General features: G+C 41.6%; 1 pseudogene; it reads right to left on the reverse strand.

Moving 5' to 3' along the window:
- Nucleotides 1–10,631: 10,631 nt before the first annotated feature.
- Nucleotides 10,632–15,602, reverse strand: LOC114200226 (ribose-phosphate pyrophosphokinase 2 pseudogene; annotated as a pseudogene).
- Between the last annotated feature and the right edge of the window lie 2,737 nt (nucleotides 15,603–18,339).

The following is an 18,339-nucleotide window of genomic DNA, read 5'->3' on the forward strand; positions in this document are numbered from 1 at the left end:
TTTAAGTGATGCGGCAGCGGGAACTCGTATTAGAGCTTAAGGTACCTGGCAGGAAGTGGAAGAAGGGGCCAGACCACACAACCATGGGGCATTCCCCAGAGAGGATCCGAGGTGGTTGCAGGTGGTGCACTGCACCTACACCCATGAGCTAGGGGGGCATCTGGAGCCTTGTCTAGGTTGAAAGGATCCTCGCCAAAGTGGGACACACCCAAGTGGACTGGAGCATTAGCTGCTTCAGGGTTCCCTCTCTCTCTACTGCCCCCACAGGCATATACAGTTCTTGGAGGAAGAAGGGAGGGAGTGTAGAGGAAGGTAAAGGAAGCAGAGAGAGAGAGAGAACAAGTGAGCGCCGAGTGCTGGCATGAACTCTATAGGGACTAGACCCTGGTGCGCTGCCTACCAAGCAGAACAAACCCTTCATGACCCCAGACACTACCTCCATTCTGCAGCTGCCTCTGGATGCAACTTGGAAGCTCCCAACTCTGCATTCAAAGGGAAGACACCAAAGCACCCAACTTCATCTAGTCCATGACAAAAGGTGGGGGAGATACTTGGGTTCTGTATCTGCCACTCGTAACAGAAAACCTGATCAACAGTAGCTTAACCACAAGCATATTTAATCATCTCACCAAACAAAATGTCTGGAGGTAGGTAGTTCCAAGGTTGTTCAGCCTCTTTTGCCCTTGTGTTGACCTTTTTATTGGGGTCACAAGATGGCTGCCAAAGCTCCAAGAATTGCAACCTCACACACATAACAATCCAAGCAGAAGGAAGAGGACTGGTGGGAAAGGGCCCTCTCTTAGTACAGATGTCTCTTTCATTAGGGAGGAAATTTGTACCCTAGAACTCACCCAGCAAATGTCCCCCCTTATATCTCACTGGTCAGAACCAGGTCCTGTGCCCGGTTCCCTAAAGTGCATCACTAGCAAAAAATAAATAAGTAAATAAAAATAAAAAAGTAGGGGGAATCCCATGATTAGCTTAAGCCAACCTTGGGGCTGGTGGTTGCCTCCCAAACAAAACCAGGTTTCTTCTAACAAGACTACACAAGCAACAGTGGCTCCATCTCCTATTTCCAACCTACCCATGATCCTTCCCTCTCCCCAAGAACTTGGTCCTTGATGAATCAAATCCTTTGGCCAACTCACAGAAGAGGAGCACTCTTCTCAAAGAGTGGGGAGGCACACTGTGTGAGCACCAGTTTCTACTATTTATACCACTGGAGTTCTTGCCACAAACATTACCCTGGGCACCCAGATGGTGTGGATCTCCATGGGCAGTCTCTGCTATACCCCACACCCAAGGACTCAGCACTTCAATACATCTCAAAACAGACTGATTCCACAACAAATTTACTAGTCATGGGTATTTTACTGAAGATTTCATGGAAATGGAAACAGAGGAGTGGAGAGGCTCAGCACATAGACTTCACCCCAACGACTGTCCCTTGAATAACTCTTCCAGACCTACTCTAGGAGCTCTCCACTTCCCCTCTCTGCCCTTCCTTCACACATCCTTTATAAAAATTGCCCTGAGTAGTCTGCTTTTGCTTCAGCCTACTTTATCCCCTTGGCCAAAGGCTCAACAGCCATTCATGGATCTGTAACCAAATATTATTCTTCAAGCAAAGCAACTAAAATGATCATTCAGGATTATAGATGTTGATAAGTAGACTGAGTAGGAGAGCAAGGAATAAAAGGTAGAAATTAAAGTGGGTAATTTCTGGGGCGCCTGGGTGGCTCAGTCATTAAGTGTCTGCCTTCAGCTCGGGTCATGATCTCAGGGTCCTGGGATCGAGCCCCACATTGGGCTCCCTGCTTGGCGGGGAGCCTGCTTCTCCCTCTCCCACTCCCCCTGCTTGTGTTCCCTCTCTCGCTGTCTCTCTCTCTGTCAAATAAATAAATAAAATCTTTAAAAAAATAATAAAATAAAGTGGGTAATTTCTGATAGGGAATGTTGGAAAGAGAGTGTTGATTATTATACCTTTGGACATGTATTCGCATTTTAGGTCACCCAAGAGTAGTTAACTTTTTTTTTTAAGATTTTATTTATTTATTTGACAGAGAGACACAGTGAGAGAGGGAACACAAGCAGGGAGAGTGGGGGAGAGGGAGAAGCAGTCTTCCCGGGGAGCAGGGAGCCCGATGTGGGGCTCGATCCCAGGACCCTGGGATCATGACCTGAGCCGAAGGCAGACGTTTAACAACTGAGCCACCCAGGTGCCCCAAGAGTAGTTAACTTTTACAATTAAAATTCCTGTCAGGGCACCTGGGTGGCTCAGTTGGTTAAGCGTCTGACTCTTAATTTTGACTCAGGTCATGATCTCGGGGTCATGAGATCGAGTCCCATGTTGGGCTCTGCGCTCAGTGTGGAGTCTGCTTGAGACTTTCTCTACCTCTGCCCTTCCCCCTGCTCTCTCTCTAAAATAAATAAATAAAATCATTAAAAAAAATTGCCATCTCTGTGAGATGAAATATATACTCAAAGCAAGAACAAGATAAATCACTTCAGGCTGCCATACCTTATTTTCATTAGTTCTAATTTCATGTTAAAACTCTGTGTGTGTGTGTGTGTGTGTGTGTGTGTGTGTGTGTGTGTGTGTGTGTAAGAGAGAGACAGAAAGAGAGAGAGAGAAATATCAAGAATAATTAGCCAAATAGACCCAATTCCCCCAAACCCTTCAAGAGCTTGCTATGGTGAAACCAATTTTATAGGCGTCTGTCTGACATAGACAGCCAATTATTGGGACCCCTCTAGAATCTGCTGTATCTAAGGGCTTGCCATGCTACCTTTCCCTCCGGTGGGACCTAGACTAAACAGGCAGGGGACAAAGTAAATGAGGCGCTCAAAGACCCACTGACCTTAACCAGCTGGGAGCTGAAGCTGAAATAGCTCACAAAGGGAGGGTACTTGTTACCTTCCTGGAGATCAGCACTGTGGTTGAACAGAATCACTGAGGCCTCTGACTGAGAACTTTTCAAACAATGAACTTCATTCAGATGTAGTCTTCCTGGTTGCCCTCCAGGCAAACTGCTCTCACCCTGTTTCAGTTTTCTCTTGCTGTATGAAACACACACACACACACACACACACACACACACACACACACCCCAAAACATACTGGCTTAAAGCTGTAACAACTTATCATTTCTCTTAAGTCTGTGGGAGACTGTAGCTGGGGTCACTCATGCAGCTTGCATTTAGTGGGGAACTCAGTTAAGGACCCTGGTTCTCCTTCATATGGTCTTTCTTTCCATGTGACATCTCCAACTCTAGCTTCTCCACATGTGGCTTCTCTCTAACAGGGTAGCGTAGACTTCATTACAACATGGTATAGGGTTGCAAGAGTGATCCAAGGGACAAACCCCAAGGTACCACTGTGTATCCAGCCTCTGCCTATCTTATGCCTACTAATATCCCATTGGCCAAAAAAGCCACAGGGAGAGGTGCCTGGTTGGCTCAGTCTGTAGACCATGGGACTCTTGATCTCGAGGTTGTGAGTTCGAGCCCCATGTTAGGTGTATAGATTACTTAAAAAGAAAATATTTTAAAAAATTTTTAAAAAGGGACGCCTGGGTGGCTCAGTGGGTTAAGCATCTGTCTTTGGCTTAGGTCATGATCCCAGGGTCCTGGGATTGAGTCCCACTTCGGGCTCCTTGCTCATCAGGGAGTCTGCTTCTCCCTCTGCCTGCCGCCCCCCCCGCACCCCCGCTTGTGCTCACATGCTCTCTGACAAATAAATAAAATCTTTTTAAAAATTAAAAAAAAAAAAAGCCACAAGGCCCGTGTGGGAGGGGAGTCCACAAGTGGTTCACTGGTTTCACTGAGGGTTCACTGTCTACTACAATCTCAAAGTGCCAATTTCTTTATTTACCTCTCTGAAGAGCGTAATACTCTTCATGGAGGACAACTGTGAGACCCTATGGCCTAAAGACTCTCAGAGTCACCAGAAACCATCTGGTAACAGTGAACATAGAATTGAGTTAAAGAGTATTTCAGAATATGTCTTTATTACTTGGTGCTACCTTAAAAAAATCATCAGTGAAAATATAAACCCAAAGAATTTAATCAGAAGGTTTAAATGATTGAGTCTGGAAGGTAATGTGTATGCCTAATTGAAACTTGTTTTCAGAAATGCTTCTCTGATCTGCCTCTTTTCTTAAGTTAGTACTTAATTTATCCATTTCTTTATTCCTCCAGTTAAGCATTTATGGAGCACCAGGCATGACTCTACATGCTAAGGTTTTGTGCCCAGTCCTACTCCAGCTCTCGCCATCTCCTACCTGGACTCTGCCAATGGCCCAAGAGCTGGTCTCTCCATCCCAACCACATGTGCTCCAAAGTCCAAAAACATAAAACTAAACCCATTTTGTTTTAACTTTAAAAGGCTCTGACACTGGAGGCACCTGGGTAGCTCAGTCGGTTGGACATCTGATTCTTGATTTTGGCTCAGGTCATGATATCAGGGTCGTGAGATTGAGCCCCTGAGGCTCTGCACTCAGTGGGGAGTCTGCTTGAGAGTCTCTCCCTCTACCTCTCCTCCCACTCTCACTCTCTCTCTCTCAATAAATAAATAAATCTTTTTTTAAAAAAGCCTCTGACACTGTATAAAATCTAAACCCTCTAGAATGGCTTTCAAGACCCTTCAGAATCCAACTCCCATCTACTTTTTTTATAAAGGGTAAGATCGTGACTCTCATACAAATATAAATTGTTTTATTTAGACCACTAATTAATAAGGAACTGGAAAGGTGTTAAAATCCCGTCCAAAAGAGTATCCACAGAGCAGATACATGTATAGGCACTCAGGAATGCTGAAATGAATTTGTTAACAGGAACAAAACTGGATGCTTCCTTCCACCTGTATGCTTTGGGGTTGAAAGAGATGGGGATTCAACTGCATCTCCACCTGACAAAATTCATTTTCATTTCTATAGACAAGAATCATTTGCCTTACTCTTAGAGTTCTATAACCTACAGGGTTGGAAATAATTCAAAGACGGTGAGAGGCACAGACTTACTATAGAGCCACATAATATGGAAGAGTGCACTAGACAATGCCCAGCATTCTATAAGATATCCAGTAATCTTTTCTTTTCTTTTTTTTTTCCATTTCAAAGTCTGAGCAATTTTTTAATACTTTCCAGCCTCATCATCAACAGTTTCTTCAGCCCTTCACCCCATGTTATTGCCACACTGTGCTCCTCACAGTTGCCTAGGAAAGCCCCACGCACTTCTGGCCACATTCACGGGCACTTTCTGCACCCTCAGCATGAAATGGGCCCACTCTCTATTTGGAGATATACCCATCACTTTATTTATTCAGCATATACTCCTTTCTACACCAATAATAAGCCGAGCAGTGATGATTCAGAAGTGAAGAAGACAAGGTCTCAGCCTAACCTGGGAATTGTACCACACGTGTGCTATCTACCTTGAATCACCCGGACTTTGGGAAATGACTGATGTCCAACCATTGTGTACCTGTGAGTTCAATGGGGCTTCCCTCAAAGTGCCAGGATATTTCCATTGTTGATCATTCTGAATGAAAGAGGAGCCCTCAAAGGAGAACTGAGGAGGAACATTCAGAGGGCAAAGAAGACCAGGAGAGACCAAGAGAAGACAACCAGAGGAGGAGGAAGTGGCCAACAATGCAATCACCATGGAGAGGTCCAGCAAGAATAGGAATTAAATATGCCCATGTGTTTTGGAAATGCCCTTTTGCAGTGTTTCAATGGAAAGACAGAGGCAGAAGTCATATTACCGTGGGCTATAAAATGAAATAGGGGGTATAGAATTGTAGAGACTGGATGTGTTTTTTTTTTCTTTTGAAGGAATAGGAATTCTATTTTAGAACTAGAAAGGGGAGAAGGGTGGGCAGAAAAAGTGTAAATACAGCAGCTAAGTCAGTTCCCAAGCAATATTGTGATGTAGAAAGAGCACTGGATTTGGAGTAAAAAAAATTGCATTCAAATCCTGATTATGAGATTTCAGGTTTGTTATGCAATCTCTTTAGACCTTAGTTTTCTTATCTGTAAAGTAGGTATGGTAATACCTCAAAATATCATTCAATGACATAATCTTTATAAAACATAGTACAAAGCCTAGGACACACTATGTGTTCAATATGTACTATTTTAAGCCTCAGAGAAACATTCATTGAGGTTTAGTTTGGTTTTTACATCCTGTCAGGCTGGGGTTTCAGAAGTGAAGAGTAAAAGTTCCCATTGTCCAAGTGCTTTGAATTCCTTGTTAATACGAATTTGCATTTCGGGATCTGTTTCTAAATAAGAACCTGGGAGATTATCTTGCTTTGCTTTGCTTTGCTTTGCTTTGCTTTGCTTTGCTTTGCTTTGCTTTGCTGAAGGGCAAGGCCCCAGAACAAACCCTACAAGCCAGGTCTTTTGAGAATGGTACCCTGCCCTTTCCTCCTTACTAATTAGACCCCAGAAAGACTCTTAAGACGGAAGCAAAAGAGAAATATGAAGAGCTCCTTTTTATTGCCACAGAGACAAAGAAACAAAGAACTGAAGCAGCCTGCAGTAGAATTGACACAAACCCTAAGCCTCCTATGACTAACCTACCACCAATCGCCCTCAAGCCCCCAAACCTGCCACTCCCACCCCCTTAAGAATTAACTATTTGAACAGATGACTTTAGGTTTCCTTTCTGTCCTAAAGAGGGGAAAACACTTTCTTTCCTCTAGACAGCATCCTAATTTGTCCCCACTTAGCCACATAGCTCAGGACAAGGGCTTTTAAAATTAATGATGCTTTTCCAAGAGTAATTGCTTCTGCTCTAATCACATGCTATTTCTTGCTACCCACAGAGCTCAGAGTTAAGAGTGCCTAAAGAAATCAGCAAATTGCCCGAAATGCACTGCTCTCAAGCCTCCAGGTTGCTTAATAAATGATGATGAGTCACCCTAAGCCAGGTAGTCACCTCACATCCCTTACAACGTGAGCTTGCACGTCAATATGCTCCCTAGGAGCCAAATCAGAATGTTGGGCTGGGAAAGGTCAAGTCTCAGATTTTTTGAACACTTTCCCAGCTGGTTTTTTCCTTAATTGAGGTAAATTCACATAACATACAATTAGCTATTTTAAAGTGTACTGTCAGTTGTGGGGCGCCTGGGTGGCTCAGTCAATTATGCATCTGACTTTGGCTCAGGTCATGATCTCAGGATCCTGGGATAGAGCCCCGCCTTGGGTTCCCAGCTCAGCAGGGAGTCTGCTTCTCCTTCTCCCTCTGCCCCTTCCCCTGTTTGTGCTCCCTCTCTCTTCCTCTTTCTCTTTCAAATAAATAAATAAAATCTTAAAAAAAAAGTGCTGTTGATTTAAAGTATACAGTCCGTTGTAGTCGGTATATTCACAATGTTGTGCAATCACCAGCTCTCTCTGGTTTCCAAACATTTCTATCCCCCCATGAAAACACCCTGGACCCATTTAAGAAATCATTCCTTGGTCACTCCTACCCGAATCCCCTGGTAACCTCTCATCTGCTTTCTGTCTCTGGATTTGCCTATTCTGGATATACCATATAAAAGGAATCATATGTGACCTTTTGTGTTTGGGTTCTTTCACTTAGTGCAATGTTTTCAAGGTTCATCCATGTGGTAGCATGTATCAGCACTTCATTCCTGTTTATGGCTGAATAGTATTCCACTGTGTGGATATACCACAGTTTGTTTATCCACTCATCTTTTGGTGGACATCGGACATCTGGGTTGTTTCAGCTTTTGATTATTATGAATAATGCCACTATGAACATTCTTGTACAGATTTCTGTGTTGATCCCAGTTGGTTTTGATATGCCTCTTCACTCCTTCAGCTCACGAGGAACATTTGATTAGAACAACTTCCAAGAAACCCTCGGTAAGAAGGAATAAGATAGCCTTAAGAAGAAAGGGATGTTCTTTTTTGTCGTTTTGTTTTTAGTTTGCTACATGATTTTATTGAAAACGTTTAGCATGGTACTGGAGAAACATTGTATTCCATACAGACACCACAGTGTCACTATTCCTGGATATTGCCATCATATAATATGATCTAATATGAATGTCTACAAATTTTTGAAATAATTTGAGTTTGGGGTTCAATGACTTTTGCATGTTCATATTTCCCTGACTCCCTTATTTGACTAGATGGAGGCTGAGCCTCTCCTGATTCAACAGAGTTAGACATGAGCAGAAAATGGGGCTGGTCTTCTGGACCAGTGAGGAGCAAGTGTTGGGGAAGTCCTGGGATCAGCTGCTTAAAGATCAGATAAAGATAAAGATCAGAGGATCTTTATCAACCTGGTTGGATTGCAATCCCCAAATCTTAAAATTTGGCCTGATAATTCACAAATGTATATAAAATACTTTAGAATACAAAAGTAATGTTAAGTAATGGTAGAACAACAAATTCTCAAACCAGGGAAAGGCAATGCAGATTTTTAAGTTAGATTTTCTGTCTGAGAATCATTATTGTTAAACTAGTTCAGTATATTCTTAGACTCCAAATATCTCAAAGCCAAATGTTTATCTCCAAATCAACTGGTATTAGCCATGTCAACATGTGTGTATTTGCATGTCAAGATGTCTTCATAAACAGGTCAAAAACTGCATTTCCATTTCTCCAAGGAAAGATATTCAAATGCAGAATTCATATATTTCTCAAAAATAATAGGTACTACACAGCTTCAAACCATGGTCCTTTCATCATACTAAACCAACTCTTTCCAGGTATGTACTATTATACCATGCTTGTCAGATTTAAATGAAGTTCTCTGTACCACAGAAACTCTGTACACCATAGAAACACCATAGAAAGGTCTACACCGGTTCTTCAATAACTAAACGCTACTTGCTAGCTTTAATTTTGACTTCTTACTCTGTCAGAGATTAAAACTGTAAATGTTGTTCAAATTTGTTTGATAAATAGCTTGATTCTCAATTCAGAATTTACATTAGAGGTTATATTCTTTCCCTTTATTAAAATATGGCAGAATGGAGGTTCCCAGGTTCTGTCTAGCCAGGCAAATCCCTACACCTTTGTTTTTGATCTGAATTATTCAGATTGAATATTCCAGCCAATATTTATCTAAAGTTCAACTCTTCTCTTCACCTGTCTAGGTGGCAGGGCATCTCACTTAGGGAACTGTTGTAAATTACCAGCCTGTGGGTAACATAATCCTCAGTGAGGTTTTCCCCACCATCACTTTGACAATTTTTGATCATTATCCTAATGAAACAATTAAGGTTTACTTATTAATACTTTTTTCTTAACATTCTCTTATCTATATTTTTCAGATAAAATCTGCAGTTAAAATAATCATTTGCCTGGGGCGCCTGGGTGGCTCAGTCATTGGGTGTCTGCCTTTGGCTCAGGTCATGGTCCCAGGGTTCTGGGATGGAGCCCTGCATTGGGCTCCCTTCTCAGTGGGAAGCCTGCTTCTCCCTCTCCCACTCCCCCTGCTTGTGTTCCCTTTCTGACTGTGTCGCTCTCTGTCAAATAAATAAGTAAAAAAAAATCTTAAAAAAAAAATAATCATTTGCCTGACAGACTTGCTGCTTCAGAATACAAAAAGCAAAAGGGGATAGTGTTTAAATATGCAGTCAGAGGCACTCATAGCAGATTTATCTATTTCTTCTATCAAAAAGCAAAAAAGAAGATCAGACTGAGTAAGTGCTAATGGATTTGTTAGTCTTTATTTTGAGGGAAATCCACAACATAAGATTATTGAGGGGAAAATGAAGGATAGAGGAGACAAATACAATGCAAACAAGCCCAAAAACAAAACACAGAGCGCACCTCAAAGAACTGGGAGTTCTGTACATCTTCCAACTTCAATTTGCAACCCACTAAGGCAGTCAGAAATTGCTCATCAATTTGATGTTAAGTTTGAAGAGAATAGTTCTATTGCTGGACTTGACTTTGGAATTTTAAGACTTCGAAGTTCAAGTAAGTGTAGGCAGTTACCATATGTCTTAAGAAGTAGTAGTTTAAAAGTTGTGGAGATAGTCCCAGTTGCATTAGAGGCAATTCATAAAACTGCTTTTAGTTATGATTACATTGCCTCTGATTCGTCTATCAGAAAATAAATGATTCATTGGCATTTTTAGCTAAATAAAATTCAGTTTAAATTAAGGAAAATAGCTAACTAGTTTATTTCAACCCTGAAAGTCAACATTCACAGTATTTCATGATTTTCTAATGCACACTCAAAAAGAAAGCTAATTTCAGTTTTACCCCAATGATATTATTATTACACATTAACTAATACATGAAGTGCTTTAATAGAAAGTTATCTTGACAACCTCGGAAATATGTAAACTATGAATTTCCACAAGGGGATCATATTATATAAGAAAATTATACAATTGTATGATTGTGGCTTCAGAGTATCCTAAGAACAAAGGTAAAAGTTCCCCTTTGCAACAAGGTAAAGTGACACCAAAACTGCTTATTCAAGACAAGTTCCATTAACAAGAAAACAAACACTCCTCTACCCCTAACCACTGTTTCCTAAAACCATAGAGATATGCTCCAAAGTTTAAAACAGAGATCTGATGCTTTAATATTCATCATTCTATATTTTACTGAATTCTAAAGTCAAAAAAACTTTAATTCAGGGTATCATGTATGAAATCATAATATTTTGGAGATATGAAGGGCCATGGCTAAGAGACAGGTACTGTTGTCCACTCTTCGGATTGCCTCAGCCAAAATCATTGAAATACCCATAACTTGAAACTTAGAGCAGTGTTTCGTTTTATCCTCTTGCAGAATGGTGTTTGTGATGTTGACAGCTTCAGAGGCAGCATTACTAATTCTGGAAATAGCTGGCCCTGAGAAGATTCCATGAGTAAAAATGGCATAAACTTTAGTGGGTTTGGCATGGAGTAGCTTGATTGCAGTGTAGCATTTTGTGCTGATCATGTCAACCACAAGGATGGCCACCTGATCTTTCATTAATCACCAACCAGAATCATCTTATTCATCTCCATGACTCTCCTTCTTTCTCTGTGTTACAAGGCAAACGCCACCTTCAGTCTGTCCATGAATGATGACCTCCTGCTTCGGGGATAATGATGATACGGTTCCTCTGGTCTGCAATATTCTCCGGGTTCTATATGTGAGTCACTCACAGGGATAGCACAGAAGCCCTGGATCTGAGCAGCATGTAGGCCCATGGTAATGATGTGACCTGCCCCAGCTACTAGAAGCACAGAATTATTTGCATACAAGTACTTTTGGAGGTCATCCCAGGAAGCGAGTAGGGGAGCAGAGAAGTGTGCTACACGGTGCGATAGGATGTGTTAATGCTGTTATGACAACTGGGGCTCCATACCATTGGGGACCCTCCAAGAGACTGCACAGAACACACCTGAGAATTGCCCCTATCTAGGAGCAAGAGAGCTGGGAGTTTTATCTGTCAACTCCCATCCCCATTAGTTGAGAGCCAATCCTGGGGGCAGGAATTCCCCAGCACTTCCAGGCATAGCATGTGCATGAGGCCAGAGAAAACCTGCAAACAGAATCATGTGCTAGAGTAGGTCATTGGCGTTACATAGAAACTGTCCACCCAAGTTACAAGTGACCTCCATGGTAGGCCATGGGGCTATTGCAAAGGGGCGCTGACAGCATCCTCTACAGTTCCCAGAGCCAATCCACAGCCAGATTCCTCAACTTCCATGCCTCAAACACAGTCTCCTGTTTCAGATGTTCCTGGTGTCCATTTTAACTAGATTTTATCTGGATTCAAACGGTAACAGGATGGGGAACTGTTTCCCCACAGTGTGCATTGAGCCAGCCCCTAGCAGTAATTCAGGAAAGCACAAGACCTAACAGGTACTAAGCACCCACTACAGGCCAGGTTCTGTATATACATGGACTCATGGTAATGCTCAAAACAGCCCTATGACATACATAAGGTCCTCCCAATTCTATATACGTATACATATACACATACATATGAAAACTGAGATCTAGAGAGAGAAGTAACTTACTCCATCTCAAATGGCTAGAAAGTGACACAGTCAAACCAACTGTGGCAAACTCTAAAACCTCCTAGAGAAACCAGAGCCTCTTCACCTCTCAGGAAAAACATTTCCCTTAGATCAAGGGACCCAAGTTTAAAGAATTCCTGGAAACTTCAGAAAGCTCCAGTCCTCCTAGAGCTTGGGGTGAAATAAATCTGACTCTCCAGCAAGACATCTTTTCCTAATACTGAAATCATACCTGAACCCTGAACCACATAAACCACTCCTTAATACACATCCACTCAACACAAAGCCTTTTACATATCCAGCTATTTTTGCTGCTTTGAGTTTATATGAAGAGGGACTAATGTGGAACAAGCCACAGGGCAGAAATCTACACCTACACGTTACCTTCCTGTAGGGGGACACTTTCCAGAGATAGGCATTACAGAAATTCAGCACCTATTAGTGGAGAGATTCTGCCCACAAGTGGAATGTTTTAGAGTCTGGGTGATATACATTGTTGTCCATCATATGAGTTTTATTTTTTTAAAGATTTTATTTATTTATTTGAGGGAGAGAGAATGAGAGAGAGCACAAGAGGGAAGAGGGTCAGAGGGAGAAGCAGATTCTCCGCTGAGCAGGGAGGCCGATGCGGGACTCAATTCCGGAACTCCAGGAGCATGACCTGAGCCGAAGGCAGTCACTTAACCAACTGAGCCACCCAGGTGCCCCATCATATTAGTTTTAAAACACTGATGCTCAAGATCTTTGTGGCATTTTAGAAAGCTTCAGTGCCTTGGCATAGCCAAGTCCCACTGCCTGGAATGTTTTTCCCCTTTAGTAGGCAACAACCATTGAAACTCAGCTCAATGATTATCTTTTCTGGAGAGCCTTCCCTGACTACTTGTTGTGGAGGTGATCTCTCTCCCCTTCCTTTTATGGACCCACAGCCCCCTCTTCCTGCTCCATTTCTAGGTGTCCCTGGCAGCTCATCTGTGGTTCCCATCACTATGGAAAACTCCTTAAGCTTCTGCAATCTCCACCTGTGGCAAAATGAACACCCAATCTGGACCTAGGAGAAAACCTGGGCCAAACTGTCCCACTGAGCATATTGCTTCTTCCTCATCTCTTCAGCAGCACAGGCTGCCTCTTGCCTGACTCAGTTTTCTCCACTAATTAAATGTCACACTTCCAGCTGCAATCACCAAGAGATGCTCTCCAGGCAATTCAGTAAAGGGAAAAATAAGGTCCTTCCCATTTCGTACTACCCTCATGAGATGTTGACCCGTGAAGCTGGCTGAAACTAATGACAATTAACAGGGTTACTATGAGGATGTGTTAATGTGGCCCATGTCTCAAGGAGCAGCAATTATGAGACAAAATGCCTTCCTTGCAGAATCCACCTCTCCCATCTCCACATGCTCCAAAAGCCAATGTATTCCTCACACGTACCACACTAGGGAGATCTCTCGTACCTTTCTGGTCAAGATGTGAGCTTCTGAAAGGCAGGCACAAAGTAAATGCTCGATAAATGATTGTTTTATTAATGAATTAATGATAACCATGAACAAAATTTGAAATCTCCCTGCCTCTTTTATTCTAAAACTTAAAACTAATTGCTTTGGAAGCTAGCCATTTTCTGATTAATACAGGCCACATTCTCAGTCTCGTTCTTAAAAAAAAGCTTCCTACTCTGTTGTTTCTTCTTAATTCAATAAGTAGCACTTGAGCCCCTTTGCCCAAGCACTGTGCTTTGTGATAAAAGATTCAAAGATAACTAAAGACTCAATTCTCAGAGGGAATGTTATGGACTAAGGGGCAGGTAGATTGAATTGTTGAAATGGAATTGCTGTGATGGGAAAATGATAAAACTAAGTTGATCCAGAGTCTCTTTAAATAGTAGTGATAACTACCGCCATTTATTGAGCACTTACTATATGGTTGAAACTATAATGGATACTTTACATACTTGGTTAATTTTTTCAACTCTAAGAGGTGGTTATTTTTCCCAATTTACAAAAGAGGTAATTGAGGCCAGAGACATTAAGTAGCCACCTAAACTCACACAACTAATAAAAGATTGATTGGGATTAGGGTCCAGGTAAGTCTGATTCTGGAGCCCATGTTTTTATCCACAACATTATACTTAAAGATAATTTTTTATAGGGATGCCTGGGTGGTTCAGTTGGTTAAACATCCAACTCTTGATTTTGGCTCGGGTCATGAGATCGAGCTCCACATCAGGCTCCACATTCAGTGGAGACCCCTTGCTTGTGCACACACTCTCTCAAATATTTTTTTAAAAGATAATTTTTTACAGTAAAAAAGGCACCTCATACAGAAAATATGAATGAAAAGATTCCTCTTTGTAAAAAATAAGTGTAAAATAGTAAGGATTCAACCCTTTACCTGCCCTTGTGGTGCGATCCAATATAAGTACAACAGAGTGGAAGACCAGAAACCTCTGGGGAGAGCGCCAAAGCATGGACTTCAGCAACTAGCTGCCTGTTCCACAGTGTCCTCTAGTGGTCAGTTTGTGTCATTCATGATTATTCTTAAATTTAAGAATGAAATGGGCAACAACCAAAGATTCAGTCACAGTCAACCTTGGATAAAGTTGATTAAGTCTGTCAAAATGTTTCAATATTTAGTCCTTATTCTGTTTGTGATACTTGGAAACATCCACCTTCAAGTAGTTTCCTCTGTCTTATCCCTGTTAGTCTCACTGCTACCTTGCTTTCTAATACATGACTTAGTAATTATTAAGTAATAATTACTAACTAATGTCAGTAAGAAACATTGATGAATACAAAAACTGGTGGGTTAAAGTGGGAGGATGAACAGGATATTTGCAAGGTCTTGGAAAATCACCCCACAAAATATTTAGTAAAAATGGAGGAAATTTTAACTTTACAAAGGAGAAACCTGACAATCATCAAAACTCAAGGTTAACGACATTAGAGATGGAACTAGTCGACATTATGTGCAATTAGCTGCATTGGGAAGAACAGCACTACTCCTGTGGTACACCGGCCAGAAATGCACTCTGAGCTTACTCATGGAGAGACAAAAAATCCAATTTGAGGAATTTTTTACAATGGCTAGTTTCAGAAATACCAGAGTCATAAAGGTTAAGGGAAGACTGAAGAACAATTTCAAATTCAAGGAGACTGGAGAAACATGACCACTGAGTACAGCACAGGATCCAGGACTGCAAGCCTGTGCTATGGACACCTTTGGGGCAACTGATAAAACCTGAGCGGGGGGGCGCCTGGGTGGCTCAGTTGGTTAAGCGACTGCCTTCGGCTCAGGTCCTGATCCCAGGCTCCTGGAATCGAGTCCCACATCAGGCTCCTGCTCAGCAGGGAGTCTGCTTCTCCCTCTGACCCTACCCCCTCTCATGCTCTATCTCATTCTCTCTCTCAAATAAATAAATAAATAAATCTTAAAAAAAAAAAAAACCTGAGTGGGGTCTGAGTTAGGGTATGTGGGAGCTCTTTCTGGATCTTGCAACTAAGTCTGAACTTGTTACAAAATACAATTTGAAAACTAAAAGGCCCCATGCATAGGCATTCCTATTTTGGCTTACAACGATTTCACTGAGATTTTTCTCACCTTCAATCCTAGATGTCATATTCCCTTGACAATAAGGGCCCACATTTTTTTCTTTACTGATAGAAATCTACCACACTTCTATGGGTGAAACTGCAATTTTGGACCCTGAAATCTAAGGCATGATGAGAGCTTGTGTAATCAACAAATCAACCCTCAAGAATGAAATTGAGACCACATGGATGGGAAGTGACCCCCAAGCCTATGGACAAATTCCTTCTTGGTCCAGACCAAAGTCTGGCATTCAAGGCTGCAGATGAATCATTGCCCACCAAGAGTTGGCACTAACAATGTAAACTAGAACTCCACTAGTACTCCATAATACTCATGGAACTTAGCGGCCTTGCAGTTTAAATGCAGCAAAAACTGTTCTGTCCACTAATATATACAGATTTTCATCTCTATCATCAAACCTTGCTTCAGTCACACCTACTTTAAAAACTAGCCCTGCAGCAGCCTACACTCTAAGGCAGTGGGGCTCAAGCTTTGGTGAGGATTAGAATTACCTGGGGAACTTGGGAACACTACAAAAATACAAAGGCCCAAGGCCCTACCCCACTTCAACAAGCCTGGACCTCTGTGTTCCTTACTAGTCTCCGAGTGATTCTGATAGCAGTTTTCAAACCAAAATTTGAGAAAAACTTACACAAGTCACCAATGCCAGCATACCTTCTGCCTTTGCTGCTCTCATTTTTGCTGAGGCCTCACCATCACTCTAGGGCTCAGCACATGCAGCCCTGCCTCCAGAGAGGAAACAACCCCTGTGGAAGAACAGCCACTCACCAGCAACCTGCCAAAGTGAAAATCCTATATGGTCAGCACCTAATACAAGGTCATTTCAGCTTCAAACCACCCATTTTACCCCACTGGAATATTCACTCACAGCATTTTCTTCCCAATTTTTATTCATTGTCTAGATACAGTGCTCCTCACCCATGCACCAAATATTTGGGAATTTTGAAGAGTCCAATAAATAGCATCCTTGCCATTTACAAAAGCGATTCTCAACCATGGGTGATTATTTTGCCCTCAAGATGACACTTGGCAACATCTGGAACCATTTTTGTCACAACTGGGGAAAGAAGAAGAAGAGGAAGGATGCTATTGGCATCTAGTGGTAGAGGCCAGGGATGCTACTAAATATCCTACAATGCACAGGATGGTCCACACAACCAAGAATTATCCAGACAAAAATGTCAATAGTGTCAAGGTTAAGAGACGCTTATGTAGAGTAGTACCCAATCTAAACGAATTGTAGCATAAGACAAAAGCAGAAGCAGATGGGAGTCATACTATCATCTTTATTACTGTTAAAGATTAGATTAAGGGATATCGCTTATCTGTAGGCAAGAACCCTGGTAGACTCATCCACCTTGCCACAGACTAGGTGATTGTATGCCTCCCTAAGTGAGGTCAGGCTTCTCTAAAACTCCTAGCATGTTGAACCTAAGAAGACGAGTTCCTTGCAGGCTAACTCCTAGGAAAAAAAATTAAGAGCTGAACATGACCACCCATTTCCCATTGGATGATAAGTAAAAAGGTGAAAAGAGGGCACTATTACATTTGATCTCCCTCCAAAGAGAAAGAAATAACTGGAGGAAAACATTCTCCTGCAAGGGTCAGAAGTTGGGGCAGCGGGGAGCGCAACAGGCTCCTAGTAGCTCCTGAGAACCAACCCTTATATCTTTGGGGAAGTTTGCAAGCTAGCCGTTAAACCCTTGGCAGCTTGAAATCAGCCACAGTAGGAGTATTTATACCATGAAAAAAAAAGAAAAAAAGACCACAAAGCAGTGCTTTGTCTTTTGGAAAATAAAGTTGGATTTAAAAAGAAAGAAAAAAGATGGGGCTCCTGGGTGGCTCAGTCAGTTAAGCTGCTGCCTTTGGCTCAGGTCATGATCCCAGGGTCCTGGGATCGAGTCCTGCATCGGGCTCCCTGCTTGGCAGAGAGCCTGCTTCTCCCTCTCCCTCTGCCTGCTGCTCTGCCTGATTGTGCTGTCAAATAAATAAAATCTTAAAAGTTGGATCCTTTTTTGTTATGGAAACACTAAAATTGATGATAGATGCAAGATTTAAAAGGAACAAAAAAACATAAAGTACCAAAAATATAATCATACCAAAGGTCTTTCTAATCCACCTGTACCAATGACAAAAATGATAAAAGATGAGATCAACATGACTACATAAAGATACATTATGTCAAAAAAAAAGTAGCAATTACGGGGAAACTATAAACTGGGAAAATTATCTGCAAAATACATGACTAAGAGTAACTTAAGAATTCTTACAAATTTGTAAGAGACAAGCATCTCAATGGCAAAGCCTCATATAAGTAATTCATAAAACACAAATGAGTCCAAAATTAATAAAGAAAACTAAACATACCAGGTTTTGCCTATCACAGTGGCAAAGCAAGAAGGCAGAACATGGCCAATGTTGGGAAGTATGTAAAGAGTACTACGGGGAAAAAGAATACCATGAAAAACTGCTGGCCAAGTGTAGGATGGTACACTTTTTGCTGGCAACATGACTATACCCTTTGACCTCACATTATCCATTTATTCTAAGAAAAATAAAGACATATAAAGATTTAGTTAGACTACTGTGGCCAATACTAAAAATAGGCTAAATTATGGTATATCCATCTAATGAAATATGATGCAAACACTAATATTGCTGAAATATTTGACATGGAAAGATGTGCATCATTTAAATTTTTTTAAAGTCTTAAATGGGGCTACAAAACAGTATATTCAGGATGA

The sequence above is a fragment of the Eumetopias jubatus genome, unplaced genomic scaffold (genome assembly GCF_037043125.1).
Source record: "Eumetopias jubatus isolate StellerSeaLion01/CBP00866 unplaced genomic scaffold, mEumJub1_p1.0 scaffold_14, whole genome shotgun sequence".
NCBI classification, from domain to species: Eukaryota; Metazoa; Chordata; class Mammalia; order Carnivora; family Otariidae; genus Eumetopias; species Eumetopias jubatus.